The sequence below is a fragment of the Myxine glutinosa genome, chromosome 5 (genome assembly GCF_964187855.1).
Source record: "Myxine glutinosa chromosome 5, kmMyxGlut1.1, whole genome shotgun sequence".
Classification (NCBI taxonomy): domain Eukaryota; kingdom Metazoa; phylum Chordata; class Myxini; order Myxiniformes; family Myxinidae; genus Myxine; species Myxine glutinosa.
Window position 1 is genome coordinate 195,488,740 of NC_136265.1, and position 18,486 is coordinate 195,507,225.

At 40.6% G+C, this 18,486-nt stretch overlaps 1 protein-coding gene across 2 annotated transcripts in view; it reads left to right on the plus strand.

The window, feature by feature from the left end:
• LOC137426536 (homeobox protein Meis1) overlaps nt 1-18,486 on the plus strand; it is a 214,203-nt gene that overhangs the window by 63,744 nt on the left and 131,973 nt on the right. The gene's annotated exons all lie outside the window — the stretch shown is intronic.

Here is an 18,486-nt window from a genome sequence, read left to right on the forward strand (position 1 = left end):
CTGTAGAACACGTTTTATTCACGTGTCTATTATTTCCCGTATTTCCCGCTTAGTTATTTAAGCGAAAGTCAAGTCACGGGAGGGAGCGACTGGAAAGGTATATGGATATTGTTAATTAAAAACATAAATATATTTGTCGTATGAATGTCTCTGAAGGAAATGGCAGGCCTCGAGCTTGTGCATTTTAGATTTGTGTTCAATTAACCATAGGAAAGAGGAAAATGGGAGCCATAGCTTTGCAGATACGAGTTCCGGTTTAGGATTTTCAGGCCTAGTGCCTGCAAGTAGGGGCCACATGGGGTTCTGCAAGAGGCACTCGATACAGAGTGAAAAAAAAACCCAATGGGAAATGAGCTTAAATGGTAATAAATATGGCATTGCTGACTAGGGTAAAGCCTTTTCCATTGCAGTTTTAATTTATTATTTTGCTGAAATAGAATATGTAGAGGTATAAAGCTGCTCATAAAACTCAGGTATATTGTCAGGCAGGTTACAGTGACAAACTATAACGACAATTGGTAGAACGCGTACCTCCACCAGGCTGATAGGTTTACGTTTCGTATCCCACTGATAGGCTGGATGTGGATCCAACCCTTTCGTCCTTGTAACAACAAAATCTAATTGGCTTGTCCTTGTCATACACCCAAACTGTCCAACAGGTTTACTCCGAGGGCCTTTCACTCACTCACCGCAGGTAGGTTGGTGGTCTTTCTGTCTTATACCGACTCCTCTCCGGCCTTGCTCCCCCACCTCTCTCTGTGCTCTGTCCCCGGAATATTCCTACAGGTCGCACAAGATCTGCCAGTAACCCCCTTATGGTTAAACTGCCAAAATCTGGGCTCTCTGCTCACCTTCACTCTTTCATTCCTCTTTTCTCCCGCCTCTGGAACAAACTCCCCCACTCCCTTCAATCCCACTCCTCCCTCCAGGTCTTTAAAACAGCTGTTCACCACCATCTCTTATCTTCCCCCATCCTAAACCTTGATATTTTCTACCCCCGCTAATTCACCCCAGATACACTTTTTTGAAATTCCAACTTCTTTCCTGGAAGTCCTTGCTGTGTCCATATGTTTTATACCTCTCCCCCCTCCCTCCAAGCCCTCTCCCTCCCACAGTTCTCTCGATGTCCCTGCTCTCAAATGTTGTGCTTGTGTCCTTCCTCCTCTCTCCCCATCTTGTCTACCGCTCCCCTTATTTTGTGTTTTATGTGTCGGTTTGACTTTTTGTGTGATTAATGTTAGCTCTTTCACGCGCCTCGGTCTTGTATGCAAACAAACAAACAAAAATTTTAAAAAAAAAACAAAAAAAAAAACAGGTTTGTCATAATCCATCCATAACTTTTTTGAGATATCGTGCTATATGTAGTTTTTGGCCCTATTTCTCATTGGTGAAGAATCACTTTAAAAATTCTCTGATCCGGATCCGGAACTAGATCTTCACCAAAATCTAATCAATTCGTCCTTGTCCCACACATCCAACCTCTCCACCAAATTTCGTCCGAACCCGTCCTCAACTTTTTGAGACACCCTGCTCACTGACAGGCAAACAGACAGACACACAGACAGACGGAGGTGAAAACAACCTCCATCCACCTTCGGAAACTAGATGCAGGAGGAGGCCATTTGGCCCATGATGCCTGCGCCACACCAACACCAGACCAAATATATCCGAAACAATGTAATTTCATTGGGGGAATGAGGGGAGCAGTGGGGATGAGAACAATGTGCCATCCTCGGGGTTATCCCTTGTGTGCTAAAATATAAAATGGAGAAATATATTTATTTTAATTATTTAAAACGCCAAAAAAAAAAAAATTACAAATAAATAAATGAAACAGTTTTTACAAACAGAAAACATAACTGTTTGTAAAAACTGTTTTATTTATTTATTTATTTCAGAGGGAGGAGTAGGCGAAGGAGGTTTTAGGCTGATAAATATACAATAGCAACCACACATCACTCCTTGACGAGACCCCCACAGACACGACACTCCGTACAGATGCACACAATCTCACATCCATACTTGAGCCACTTAAAAGTCCTGCCCACATCCCTATACCCCTCTATCTCCAATGCTTCTCGGTACCGTACCTAATTCTATTTTAACCTTATCTACTATTTCTGCTGCTCCTACCTTTCCAGGGAGTCCATTCCATGCATTAACAACTCTCTGCGTGAAAGACCCCTGCCTAATTACTACCATCTTAACTCTCCTCTTCTTTACTCTCGGGCTATGTATGGCCCTGGTCTTATCACTGTCTATTGTGCTGAATAATTATTCTGCACTTATTTTGTCTCTGCCCTCATTATCTTAACCATATCTGTCATATCCCCTCGTAACTGCCTCCTTTCTAATGTCTAAAGTCCTGTCTCTTTCAGCCGCTCCTCATAGCTGAGTTTAGCTAGGCCCGGAATCAATCGAGTAGCCATACACTGAACCCTCTCTGTGACAGCTACTTCCTTCCTGACTTGTGGTGACCAAAACTGCACACAATATTCTATATGGGGCCCTCACTAAATTCCTATACAGTGTTAAAACCACCTCTTTTGATTTATGATTTATCCCCTACAAATACAACCTAAAACCCTGCTGGCTTCACCTGTAGGTACCAATTCTGTCCTGTCTGCTTATGCCTCCACCTGTATCTACTACCACTCCCAGATCCTTTTCCTGTGTCACACACTATATTTTAAAAATGTATTACCGTGAAATGGGGTGAAGAGGGACAGCAAGGTGAATAGGGACACAAACTGAAAAAAAGTTCGGAAACTTTTTTCGCTGAAAATTGATAACCATACTGATTTGTTGGTATTTGGGTTGAAAGTGTTCTCTTGTTTTTTTAAAAAAGCAACTTATAGTCCCTATTAACCCCATATATGGGTTAAATAGGAATAAATAGGATTTTTATGGCTGTCCCTATTCACCCCGTTTTACGGGTGAATAGGGACAGTAACTAACACAAAAAAATAATACTCAAGAAACAATCCTGAGTTTCCAACTTATTGCTAAATTGATAGCTCAGATGGATGCACATAATATGCACCCATAATATAAACCATGGTGCCAATGAAAAAAAATATGGGATAAAAAGTTTCTCCAAACTGTCCCGATTTCTTGATTATTATTTTTTTGTATTAGTGACTGTCCCTATTCACCTGTAAAACGGGGTGAATAGGGACAGCCATAAAAATCCTATTTATTCCTATTTAACCCATATATGGGGTTAATAGGGACTATAAGTTGCTTTTTTTTAAAAACAAGAGAACACTTTGAACCCAAATATCAACAAATCAGTATGGTTATCAATTTTCAGCGAAAAAAGTTTCCGAACTTTTTTTCAGTTTGTGTCCCTATTCACCTTGCTGTCCCTATTCACCCCATTTCACGGTATTTTGCAGGTACATCAATACATACATTGCACCCCTGCAGGATTGCTAAAATGTGAACCAATCACTTTGGAGTAGCAGACCAAGATTGCCCCTTGCATCATGGGATCTCTATTTTTTTTATCATTCTTACCCATCCCCAGCACCTTACACTTGTTCAGGTTAAATTGCATCTGCCAATCTTTTGCCCAATCTGTGCAAGTATCAATACTTTCCTGAATCTGACCACTACCCTCTCTGATATCTGATATCCTCTGATACCTTACCTCCAAGCTTTGCGTCATCTGTAAATTTGGAAAGTCCTCTCTTCACCGCACTATCCAAATCGTTGATGTAAATTATGAATAATCTTGTCCGCGTAGTGATCCCTGGGGTACCTCATCACCGACATTCCACTCAGAGCCACTCTTTTCTTCCTATCACTAATCCAGTTTCCAATCCAGTTAGCTACCTGACCAGCCACACCAAAAGCCCTCACCTTTGCTAACAACCTCCTCCGTGACACCTTATCAAATGCCTTCTTAAAGTCTAGATATACAGGACTACGTCTACTGCCACTCCCTCATCAACCCAATCAGAAACTACTTCATAGAACTCCAAAAGATTTGTTAAACAATATCTACCTTTGGAAAACCCATGCTCACTGCCTTAATTAGTTTATATTTATTTAAATGGTTCATCACCTGGTCCCTAATTGATGTCTCCAACACCTTCCCCACTCTGAAGTCAAACGAACAGGTCTATAGTTCCCCAATATTTCTCTGGATTCTTTCTTTTTTAAATAACGGTGTTACATTTGCTACTCTCCAATCCTCTGGTACTTGTCCTAACTTCAGTGAGCTATTGAAAATATCCGTTAACATCCCGCTTACCTGCTCATCCACCTCCCTCAATACACTTGGATGCATATTATCAGCCCTAGAGCTTGATCTACTCTTTGCTTTTCAAGCTATTTCTTTACTTCCTCCACTCTGACCTAGATCTTCTTTAAAAGCCCTTCCTCACCTGCTTCAAAGATACTCTCAGGCGCTTGCCATTCTCCTGACTTTTCTTGTGTAAAGTTCCTGTCCCTTTCAGCTGCTCCTCATAGCTGAGTCTAGCAAGGCCTGGAACAATCTAGTAGCCCTGTGCTGAACCCTCTCCATCGAATATATGTCCCCCCTGAGCCGTGGTGACCAATTTAAATAAATAAATATATATTTTTAAATAAGAGTCTTTTAAATTTTTTAATTTGTCCTGGCTGCTCCCAGAACGGTTTTGTATACCACACTGTTGGTCATAATGCATGCAGCAATCGCTGGTGCAGCACATAATTCCTGTTACCCACTCCAGTGATGGGGTCTGATTTTTATTTATTTGTTTTTTTGTATACAAGATCGAGGCTCGTGTAAGAGCTAACATCAATCACAAAAAAAAGGACACGCAAAACACACAATAAAGGGAGCGGGAGAGAACAAATGATCTTGATTTAATGTATTGTAGGGTTTGACCAATTCAATCTGGGAAGGTGATTCTGCTCCAGTGCTCCACGCTGACAAGGACCAACAAGCCCAAAACACTTGTCCATAGATGTTCCCTCTCCGGGGTGGAATGCAGTGCAATTCTACAGAGATGTAGGGACCTGTAACTCTGCTGATCTCATGTCTAATAGGCAGAGCCTATTCAACTGTTTACCCAGAAGAACCTTAAAAAATGTATTGATATATGTATGTATATATACACCACATGACCAAAAGTATGTGGCCACCCAAACATCGAACATCTCATTCCAAAATCATGGGCATTAATATGGAGTTGGTCCCCCCCCCTTTGCTGCTATTGCAGCCTCCACTCTTCTGGGAATCAGTTTATTCATTCATATTGGTGGAGTAGATTATCTTTACTGAGAGAGTAATCACCCTTTGGGCGGTCTTGTCCCAAGTATGCAACACGTTCTTCTGACACATACCTTTATTTGGGTGGTGTATAGGCAACTGACAGCTGTTGGCAACTCGATCGCTCTCAAAAATATTTTAAAAATTACCCGGGTTACGTGTATGAAGCAAAAACATGCCTACTGGTTACAATTAAATACACCTCAATGTACTGGAAAACGTGGGTACAGGAACACTGCACATACTGTAAAGGGTGGAAACTTGTAATACCCACTTTCACCTCAAGGTGGCGATACACGATACACATTTACATGGAGAATTTGCGTCCCCTTCCCTCCCTCCAAGACAACTGTCAAAGATTTAAAATAATACCCCTATGCATGAACTGGAGTCAGCTGATCATCGCATGTATGTAGCACGTCTGGATGTAATCGGGCCAGAACTGCAGGAGTAGTAGCGTGACAAACGCACACAATCAAACACACCAGTCCGTGAATTATAGTACAGGATTACAAATTGTTGGCTGGCAGTGCCTTTTCTACTGAACAACTGATAATCCCAACCACATTAATCTAATGTCAACGATATGCATATCCACCAATGTTTGGTATGGAAAACAAAAATTGCTTTGAAGTATAGAGTAACTTAAAAGTAATTTTTGTTTTCCACTCTGAAAATCAACGTGTTTGACTGGAAGGGGATTACCACTCGGCAGATAAAACAGGTTCACATGCTCTATTTGTTCACTTGGCCTTTAAGGTATTACAGACACACACATACACACACACACACACACACACACACACACACACACACACACACATATATACACACACACACACACACACACATATATACACACACACACACACACACACACACACACACACACACAGTGCCAATGGAAAGTCTACTCCCCTTTCAAATTTTCCACCTTTTGTTGCCTTGTAACCACATATGCATATACACATGTGTATATATATATACAGTCACGTGAAAAAGTAAGTACACCCCATGTAAAGTTTTGACTTTTTCAACATATTTCAACATACAGCTATTTGATCTTCATTTCAACAATATTGATAGATAAAGGTGATATAATATAACAAATATCATGAAACATTTACATTTTGTAGTCCATTGTATAATTTAAATAAACATGAATGCAAATTTCACATGTGGAAAAAGTAAGTACACCCCAACATTTATCACTACTTCAAATACCTAAAATTAGAATCAGGTGCACCAGCTCAGGTGCAAATGATGAGAACATCGTTAGAGAGGATCTTGGAGGAACCTGGCTTATTTAAACCTCAGACATTTAGTTTGGTTTGCTCTTTGTTGTTGAAGTGTGCGGCGTCACCATGCCTAGACCAAAAGAGCTCTCTGAGGCCTTCAGAAAGAAGGTTATAGATGCCTACGAGTCTGGGAAGGGATTTTAAAAGATCTCCAAACAATTTGAAATCAATCATTCGACTGTCCGAAAGATCAGCAACAAGTGGAGAAGATTCCAAACAACCGCCAACTCGTTCAGGTCAGGCCGCCCCAGCAGGTTCAGCCCGAGAGCAGACCGCAAGATGCTGAAAGAAGTCTCTAAGAACCCCAGAATGTCATCATGGGACCTACAGGTAGCTCTTGCCACTGTTGATGTCAAAGTGCACGAGTCTACCATTAGAAAGAGGCTGCACAAATTTGATCTACATGGGAGGTGTGCCAGGAGGAAACCTTTGCTGTCCAGAAAGAACATCAGGGCAAGACTAAAGTTTGCCAATGAACACTGAGTCAAAGACCAGCACTTCTGGAACAATGTGCCCTGGACAGATGAGTCAAAGGTAGAGCTATTTGGCCACAGTACCAGAAGACATGTTTGGCGAAAACCAAAGACAGCATTTGACCACAAGAACCTGATACCAACTGTAAAGCATGGTGGTGGAAATATTATGGTTTGAGGCAGCTTTGCTGCATCAGGGCCTGGGCAACTCACCATCATATAATCCACTATGAATTCTTCATTGTACCAGAGGGTTCTTGAGGATAATGTGAGGCCATCTGTCAGAAAGTTGAAGCTCAACCAAAGGTGTACCTTGCAACATGACAATGACCCTAAACATACCAGTAAATCCACCAAGGAATGGCTGAAAAGAAAGAAATGGAGGGTTCTGGAATGGCCAAGTCAAAGCCCGGATCGAAATCCCATCGAGATGTTGTGGGGGGATTTGAAACGAGCTGTGCATGCAAGAAACCCCTCAAACATCGCACAGCTGAAAGAATTCTTCATGGGGGAGTGCGCAAAAATTTCGCCCAGTCGATGTCAGAGACTGGTAGACAGTTATAAGAAACGCCTACTTGACCTTGTTTCCACCAAAGGGGGCAACCACCTATTAGAGCCAAGGGTGTACTTACTTTTTCCACATGCGAAATTTGCATTTATGTTTATTTAAATTATACAATGGTCTACAAAATGTAAATGATCCACGATATTTGTTATATTATATCACCTTTATCCATCAATATTGTTGAAATGAAGATCAAATAGCTGTATGTTGAAATATGTTGAAAAAGTCAAAACTTTACATGTGGTGTACTTACTTTTTCACGTGACTGTATATCCTTCAGCTTACTGACCCTGATTCAATGACCATTCGGATCATCAACTGGGTAACGTTCATCACTGAGGTTTGTACCATCAAGCTCAGCTCCCTTCCAAATGCTGGGACCACAACCGTTGTTGTATGCAAAAGTCACCCGATCAGGGAGAGAGAGAGGAGAGGTTTTCTTTTTTTTTTGCAGAAACCTGAGATGGAGCACGAGGGGAGAGCTAACGGATATCCAGTCAGTAAGAGAAAGGGAAGGAAAACTCATTAGCTTTGACAAATGTTGTTTTCCGAGCTCTTGGTGTCAAGGAAATTTATGAGTTCAATATCGGTGCTGCCGGTGCCTCCAGCAGAGGCTGCCTTTGCATGATGCTAATCATCATCTGATGTGAACGGCATGCTGAGCCACACGTTTAAAATTTAGCCTGAACTCCGCTTGCCCAACAGTGTTACGTTTGGCCGTGCACTGTTCCTTTCATCGGTGACATGTTTTTTTTCTTTAAAGATTCCTGATTCCCATTATGCTAGATTGCCAATAATGGCTCTGTGGTATGCCGCAAGGTAAGTGTTGATTTTCTCTGGATGATCAGAGTCATGTTTGGTAAGTTAATTCTTCTTTTTAAAGTGTCTGTCAGAAAAGCATCAAAAGAGACGATGTTTGTGTGTCGTTGCTTGTTGTCTCCAAATGCGAGTTTCAGAAGGTGGAACGGAGCCCTCCCAGTTGTCAAAGTATCCACCTTCATGTGTGTATATATGTATGAGTGTGTACACATGCGTGTGTGTGTGCTTGTGTGTTAACATTTCACAATCCGATGTATTTATTTTTATTGGCATTTTAAATGTAGTTTATCTCATATTTAAAGAAGAAAGTTTGTTTCTTTGCTTGTTTATGTGTTTCTTTATTTATGCATTCGGTGATTCGGACCCTGCATGAACCAGTGCAACCAAACTTTGCATGGTCTCCTCTTTCATCCAGAGGAAGGTTGAGTGCTCTGTTAGGATAAATAAATTGAAATTTTTTAAAATGTCGATTAAAATCAGATAATTGGCCTTCAGAACTCGATCAGGTCTTTTGCTAATGCACTGTCTGGGGGGACTTTTTTTTTCTTTTCAGGAGCAATTGAGTGATATGTATTGTGAAGATCATATGTTGAGGTTGTATATCGTGATTTGTTGTCAACACCACAAGTTTAATTATCTTAGTGTTTGCACATGTGCATGTTTTTTAAAAGATTGCTGTGCACAGGTTTATTATAACACCTCAGTGTTCAGGCCTCCACTGACTGTTGCTTAAATACTCCGCGATCGAGTAATATGTGTTGTGAAGATCATACGTATGCAACATAATGACGGAAACTTCCTTTGGTTTGTTTCTTCCCACCTCTAATCCTCCTGTCTCGTTATGATATATCTGTTGCTTTTTTTAAACTTTAGTCTGCTGTGTCATGCAGATTGGCATGGTACGATCTGTCTGTTACTTTTTTTTATCTTTAATCTGCTGTCACGAAGATCGGCATGGTATGATCAGTCTGTTTCTTTTTTTTCTTTTCTTTTTTTTACTTTAAATTAATGCTCAAAATGCTAATCTGTCCCTTGATACACTACAAATTACACATGATATGTCTTTTTCTGATTTCTGATTTAGAAAAACTTAGATAATTTTGCAATTAACAGTCAAAATCTTCTTCTTCACAATTAGCTGTGGCGTCGCACAAGGAATTTGACCACCAAATAAGTAATGTCTATGGAGTTACATCGCACGTGGTATGATTTAACTCAAATGGCGAATAATTTTTGAATTTCTCCAAAAATGCCTGGTTGAGGCATAAACAAATACAAAACAATTCCCAGACAAAACAATTCCGTCCCGTTGGTCGTAGTAAAATAAACTGATAATGGCCGAAATATCCGAGATTTGCAGAAATTGGACGAGGTTTGCTTGAAATACCAGAGTGTAGATCGGGTTAACAAAATGGTCGCTTTTGTGCTCAGAATATTTTACAGAGCACTGTTATGAAACAACAGATGGCTAGATCTTGTGGTTATCGCCGCGTTTGAGAGAGGATGCTAACCGTCTCCTCTGTATCGTGCTGTCTCCTGCCATATTTCTTCTGGAGTAATATAACTGATTTATAAATTAATACAAAATCCTTGATAAGCCGTCAATTGAACGGAGAAAGAAAACCTACCAATCTGTCTTGATAATGTGACCGGTGTTTTCATCTGCACTACAAACACCGCCATCTTCATCAACACCAGCTTCGTCTGAAGCACTCGCATAAGTCTCAAAACAATACGGCTCCACAATTCCCCCGAAGGCATTTCCATTACTAACTTTGTCTCCATTAGTTTCTTCAAAATCGCACTGATCCCTTTCGACATACTGAGAAAATTTGGAGTTGCTAATGATGGTGGAATCAGTTTCGGAATCCAAGCTCGATGTACACTGTTCTCTATGTAAAGCCGCCATTTGGATCAAGGTGAGTTCATAGTGTGACGTTACTGGCGAAATCGAAAATCAATATTTTGTGATTGGTAAAACAAAAACAAAAAAAAACGTTCCCTTCAAATTACACCATGATTTATGATTTTCAATGGCTTTCAGAAAAATGTTTTTGCGTTTGGGTCCCCCTTTAATTTACCGCCTCACGAAGATCGGCATGGCATGATTTGTCTGTTGCTTTTTTAGCTCACCTGGAACGACATTCAGGGGAGCTTATGCGATGGCGCGTCATCCGTCAGTCCGTCCATCCGTCCGTCCGTCAGTCCTTCCGTAAACACTTGAAACTTCTTCTCCGAAACCGCTGGTGGGATTACGAGCAAATTTGGCACAAATTATGTTTGTTGTGTTGCGACTGAAGTTTGTTCACGGCATTAAAAAAATTGGGGTCCTGGGGTCAAAGTGGATCTTGGTTTGACCCCCCCTCCCCCCTCAAAAATAGGAATTTGCTTTTTCCTTTGAAACTATACACACTATTTGAATGAAACTTGACCACAACCTTCACCACCCGTGATGAACCAAAGTAAGTTCACGGCATTAAAAAAAATCTGCCCCTTTAGAGGTCTACAGGGGGGGGGGGGGTCCCTCCAGAATAGGTATTTGCTTTCTTCTCAGAAACTACACACGCAATTTGGATCAAACTTCACCACAACTTCAATCACCCATGATCTACCAGTGTTTGTTCAAGGCATTAGAAAAATTTGGGTCTCAGGAGGTATATGGGGCTGGGGGAGGGAGGGTTGCCCCCCCAAAATAGGTATTTTTTTGTTTGTTTGTTTAAAGTCTTATGATTATGTTAGTATGATTCTACATGCTGCCCTGTCTTCTAGCAACCAATGAAATTGGTTTTAAATAACCTCAGTCGGTGCAGTATACTGTTTATTCTACTCGGTGAGCGCCAGGGGTATTGTCCCTATGTTTATCTTTAATCTGCTATGTCACGAAGATTGGCACGGTACGATCTGTCTGTTGCCTTTTTATCTTTAATCTGCTGTGTCACGAAGTTTGGCATGGTATGATCTGTCTGTTGCTTTTTAAACTTTAATCTGCTGTGTCATGAAGATTGGCACAGTATGATCCGTCTGTTGTTTTTTCAACTTTAATCTGCTGTGTCATGAAGATTAGCACGGTATGGTCCGACTGTTGCTTTTTAAACTTTCATCTGCTGTGTCACGAAGTTTGGCATGGTATGATCTGTCTATTGCTTTTTAAACTTTAATCTGCTGTGTCATGAAGATTGGCACAGTATGATCCGTCCGTTGTTTTTCAAACTTTAATCTGCTGTGTCATGAAGATTGGCACGGTATGATCCGTCTGTTGCTTTTTTTTTTTTCATCTGCTGTGTCATGAAGTTTGGCATAGTATGATCTGTCTGTTGCATTTTAAACTTTAATCTGCTGAGGCACGAGGTTTGTCATGGTATGATCTGTCTGCTGCTTTTTAAACTTTAATCTGCTATGTCATGAAGTTTGGCATGGTATGATCTGTCTGTTGCTTTTTTTTACTTTAATCTGCATTGTCACGAAGTTTAGCATGGTATGATCTGTCTGTTGCTTTTTTTTTTTTTCCCTTGATTCTACTGCGTCACGAAGATCAGTACGGTATGATCCGTCTGTTGCTTTTTTTAACTTTAATCTGCATTGTCACGAAGTTTAGCATGGTATGATCTGTCTGTTGCTTTTTTTTTTTTTTACTTGATTCTACTGCGTCACGAAGATCCGTACGGTATGATCCGTCTGTTGCTTTTTAAACTTTAATCTGCTGTGTCACGAAGTTTGGCATGGTATGATCTGTCTGTTGGGTTTTTTTTACTTTAATCTACTGTGTCATGAAGTTTGGCATGGTATGATCTGTCTGTTGCTTTTTAAACTTTAATCTGCTGTGTCACGAAGTTTGGCATGGTATGATCTGTCTCTTGCTTTTTACACTTTAATCTGCTGCGTCCTGAAGATCAGCATGGTATGATCCGTCTGTTGCTTTGTCCCTTTTATCTGCTCCGTCATGAAGCTTGGCATGGTGTGGTCCATCTGTTGCTTTTTAAACTTAAATCTACCGCATCATGAAGATCAGCACAGAGTGATGCCCACTGGATCACTTTTGGTGGCTTCACTCACGCTAATAGAGATAGCTCTGAAAAGGACAATTTAGCACCTCTGGATTTATTACAATACGACCGTGTTCATGCTCCCCCACCTGTAACCCTCTGTGCCGTGGAAATTTATAGATGTGTGGAAATTACATGAGCTCAACTACTGATGTTAATTACTCGGTTTTTATTTTATTTTATTTTGCATTCCCACACCATGAATAATGCTATATATATATATATATATATATATATATCTATATATATATATATATATATATATATATATATATATATACATTGTTTTTTTGGTATTTTTTAGAAAAGATTCCCAATTTTTATTTTTGGGGAATCTGTTTTGAATTTTTTTTTTCAACTTAAGTCTTCAACTTCAATTGTTTATACAATGTAATATCACGTATATTACATTTTTTTGAAAAAAATTCCCATTTATTTTTAATTTTTTGGGAGAATTTATTTCGAAAAAAAAAAAAATTCAACTTAAGTCTTCAACTTCAAATGTTTATAAAATGTAATATCACGTATATTACAAATACATTTGTGCAAAATAATTGTTTGTATTATGATTGGTGTAAAGTGTAAACCATGACAAAACAGCAACTCAGGTACAGTCATCTATCAAAATATCTGCATATCTGGGCAGTATCTGTGTTGTCACTGAACTACTTACTCCCTCAAACTTTTGTTTCCATGGTTGTGAAGTGTTTATAATAACGTGGTGGTGAGGTGTTTTGAATTACGTGGTGGTGAGGCCTTCTGAATTATGTGGTGGGGAGGTGTTTTGAATTACATGGTGGTGAGGTGTTTTGAATTACGTGATGGTGAGGTGTTTTGAATTACGTGGTGGTGAGGTGTTTTGAATTACTTGGTGGTGAGGTGTTTTGAATTATGTGGTGGTGAGGTGTTTTGAATTATGTGGTGGTGAGGTGTTTTTTTGAATTACGTGGTGGTGAGGTGTTTTGAATTACGTGGTGGTGAGGCGTTTTGAATTATGTGGTGGGGAGTGTTTTGAATTACGTGGTGGTGAGGTGTTTTGAATCATGTGGTGGTGAGGTGTTTTGAATTACGTGATGGTGCGGTGTTTTGAATTACGTGGTGGTGAGGTGTTTTGAATTACGTGGTGGTGAGGTGTTTTGAATTACGTGGTGGTGAGGCATTTTGAATTTTGTGGTGGTGAGGTGTTTTTAATTACATGGTGGTGAGGTGTAATCGTTCCAAACTTCCAGTCTGCACCTCCCTCCCCCCCCCCCTCCCCACCGTATGTATGTGCTGAGGGTTTCTTTTTATGAATTGTTTTTTTTTACAACCTAAATCTTCAACCTAAATTGCTTATAAAAATGTAATATCACAAACACTACAAATAAATATGTGCAAAATAATTGTTTGTATTATGATTGGTGTAAATCATGACAACACAGCAACTCAGGTACAGTCATTATCCTCAGCTAAAATAAGCCCGTACCTAAGTAACGACGCGTGGTGAGGCGAGCGCAGCGAGCCGAGCCAAGCTAGTATATGTATAGATATATATATATAGATATATATATATATATATATCTATATATATATATATATATATATATATATATATATATATATATATATATATACATATATATATATATATATAGATATATATATATATATATATATATATATATGTATATATGTATATATATATATATATATATATATATAGATATATATATATATATGTATATATGTATATGTATATATATATATATATATATATGTATATATATATATATATATATATATAGATGTATATGTATATATAGATGTATATGTATATATATATATATATATGTATATATATATATATGTATGTATATATATATATATATATATATATATATATATATACATATAATGTATATGCAGGGGCATATCTATGGAAAATAGCGCCTATGGCAAGCACTGAAATTGCGCCCCTGTCCAAACATCTGACACCCATCTTTTAGATAACTTTACCATAAAATCAGCTCAAAAATACAAGTCAAGCTCGTTAATCTTTTAATTAACAAATTATGGCACTACATGAAAATTACAACTGCACCTTCCCTGCTTTCACTGATGCAAATTGGTCTATGATGTGCTCAAAGTTAGTTTATTTCAGTTTCTTCTCTTTCTACACTCACAGAGCAAGATCACAGAGTCTGCCTTGACCCATGGAGGCTCTCAAATACGAAAGTATTAGTTTTAACTTGCTGAATGATCTCTCACAGCTGGCGATGGAAACTGCGATGGTTAGCATTATCTGAATAGCAATGCGAAGATTGGGGAAGACGCTCTCATCTCCATACTGAACAATTAATTCGAGAAGCTCTTCAGGTCTTGATATTTTCATGTTGGCCCGACTTGATAGCAACATTCTGCAATCCAAAATTTCTTCATATAGCTGCTGTCCATCAACATCAGAGCTGTACAATTCGCCCAAATTTTCGCACTTCTTCTTTAGGTCGTTACTGTCTGCGCCGTAACACAGTCCCTCGACATCGAGAAGGAACCCAAATTTGGCGTCAGTGTCGTGCAAACGAGCAAACCTTTCATCCATTTCTCTGTGAAGACGGTCGAGTGTTCCGTCATGACTCTTTCCATTTCCTCCTTGGCTGTTAACCCAGCGTCTCTCGAGTTCTCATCAGCCATTCGTTTCTTTCGTCTCTGATGTCTTTCAACTTCAATATTCCATTCTTGACAGAGACCGAGTCCTTCTTCGAGTGACTCACTGACCAACACTTCTCTTTCATCATCAAAATGATCTCGGAGGGCTTTCAAATCCAGGGCAGCATCGTTGAAGTTCATGCTAGGATCCTGCAGCCTCTTTTGAATACGGTCAATGCGAATGAGTACTTTGTTTCCAAAATCCTAGCAAAGTCAGAAAATCGTAACTCAACATGCAGTTATACAGCTGCCTTGCGTCACTTATTGTTTCACTGGTCTCGTTTTCATTGTCTATCATGTCCTGGAGAACTTGAAGTATCTCCTCAAGGGACTTGTTGACGGGCTTCACTGCTTCTGTCCTTGCACTCCACCTGGCTTTGGACTCCGAGTTAACAACCACAGGCACGGCGTTTTTGAGGTTTTCCCAGTGCTGTGTTGAACGAGAGAAGAACACGTAGAGAGCTTCGATGGTTCCAAAAAACGTGACCATCATTGTATCCTGCTTGGCTGTATGTACACCCACCAAGTTGAGTGAGTGATTGTCGCAATTCACAAACACTGCCAGGTTGTTTTTCTCACTTATTCTTTGATGAACACCACTTCTGTGACCAGCCATCACAGCAGCGTTGTCATAGCACTGTGACCGACAATCTTGTAGCAACATTTCGTCCTTCTCTAGCTGTTTCAAGATGTCTTCAACCAAGCTCTCAGCATCCTTCTGGCCTATCTGGATAAAACCAAGCAAGGACTCTCCAACACGGACTGTTTTCCTCTCAAAATCAACTTCCACGTACCTCACGACTTCTGACATCTGCTCACGGTGTGCCTGATCAGGAGTCGAGTCGAACATGAGACCATAGTACTTGGCTTTACGAATGCTTCTCAGTAAACTCTGGTGAACAGTGGATGCCATCATGTGGATGAATTAGTTCTGGACACCCGGTGAAAGATAAGACGTGGATCCAGGATGACTTTCCACACGAGTGAGGTGTTCTTTCATGACAGGGTCAAAGATGGCCAGTAGTTTCAGTAAGCCAAGGAAATTTCCCACATTGGAGTCATCGTCCAGCTGAAGTGACTCCGTGTCCTCACAAAGCCAGGTTCTGAGTCGCAAGGAATTTTATGCAGTGAAGGATTCTCGTCAAGATATCACGCCACTTCTGCTTTTCCTCTCAATCTGTGACTGAAGTTCCGCATCAATAACTCCTCTGTTTTCAGCTAAATTTCTTTCCATTTCTTTCCACTGTGTGAAGCACTCCCGATGATTCTTAGCATTTTCATGAACACTAATCCTTTCAGGTGTTTTCCACTGGTTGAATCCACTTTCGTGCTCCAATGAGGATTGATGGTCTGCCCGGGAACGGGAATAGAGAAGACAACAGATACAAAATGCAGACTTTTTAGAAGGGGAATAGACCAGCCATGAGCGAGTCACTTCCTCACCACGACCATTTCCCAATTTCCTCTTGAACCAAGTTTTGTTCATTGAGCGGTTATTTGTTGGTAGGAAAGGCCCCTCACTTTTCTGGAAATACTTCGAACCCAGCTTTATTATTTCTGTTCTCAACGCGTCAGGCAGAATTGCTTTTCCAGTATCCTTGTCGAACTTCAGAAGTCCAATGTCATGCTGTTCAATCATTTCTGGTATGACAGTTCGAGGCTCTTCGACACCATCCAGTTCATGAGGTTCAGTGTCATCAGGTTCAATCTCGTCAGGTAAAATCTCGTCAATAAACTCAACATCACCACCACCACCATCGTCTTCCCCTCCTGTCATGTCCACGGTCTCTCTGGCAGCCTCACTTTTAATCTCGTCATACTCGGATTTATCTGACTTGACTTCCTCCTTGGCTTGTGACGCATTTGTACTTGATCCACCTTCGGATTCCAACAAACTTGTAGCAGATGCAGGCGACTCCATGGAACGTGTCGAACAACTTGTTCTGGGCTTTTCAAAGAAGGGCATGAAGAACTTGCTCGACTTCTTGGCTTCCTCCGTCTCCAACTTTCGTCTCTTCCGTCCTTCAGCTCCACTTACATTCTTCTTCGTGAAGAAACGTTTCATGGTCTTCTTACACAATGCTCTGAAATAAGGAAATGGCACTTTTAATAAGAACATTAAATTTCACAGATTTTGCACAAAATTCTAAACTACCTCCCTAATTTGCGCAGGAAAATGGTCTTACTGGCAGTTGGCACTGAGCAGTGGTACTGTGAGGTATGTGGTCATGTTGCTCCCAGCACTGTATTTTACCGAATAATTTATATAAATGGTTTAACAATCTCGCCATCCTAGTGCTTCTCACCCATGATAATCAAAGACAGATCATACATCTGAAGAAAATTCTTTTTTCACTATCCGAGGATGGCTTGTCTGACTTTAATAGAAACTGCTCAGTGGCGCCCCACTTCAAGTGGCGTTCAGGTCACGTGCCATACCTGCCATACCTTAGGTACGCCACTATGTATATATATATATATATATATATATATATATATATATATATATATATATATATATATATATATATATATATATATATATATATCTATAAACATACATATATGCTCTGAGGGTTGGCTTAACGGTTAGGGTGCTGGCTTGGGATCCTAGGATCCTGAGTTTCAATCCCGGTCGATCGTTGAATGAATCCACGGGGGGTTGGCTCAGCCTGTCATCCTTCCGAGATCGGCGAAATGATGGGATGAATTAGCCATTCGGGCATCCTGCGTCGGAGTGGCGACCCATCCTGGATTGTGCCCAATAGCCAAAGAAACTGCTTTGGCAGTCCTATGCATCATCACGGTGCAAAAGGGAATGGTCAAAAAAAATATATATATATATATACTGTATATATATATATATATATATATATATATATATATATATATATATATATATATATATATATATATATATATATATATATATATACTAGCAGAAGTACCCGGCATTGCCGGGCGGGGGAGGGGAGGGAAGGGGGAAGGGGAGGGGAACAAGGGGGAGGGGAGGAGAGGGGGGGAGGGGAGAGGGGGAGGGGAGAGGGAGGGGGGAGGGGGAGGGGAGGGCAGAAAGGAAGGGGTAGGGGGAAAGGGAGGAGCATGGGGGAAAGGGACGGGGAGGGGAGGGTGGAGGGGGATGGGGAAGGGGTAGGGCAGAAAGGAAGGGTAGGGGGGAAAGGGAGGGGCATGGGGGAAAGGGAAGGGAGGGGGAGGAGGGGAAAGGGGAGTGGGGAAGGGGAGAGGGAAGGGTGGAGGGAGAAGGGAGTGGGAAGGGTAGGGGGAGGGGGAGGGGGAGGGGGGAAAGGGAGGGGGAGGGGGAGGGGGAGGGGGGAAAGGGAGG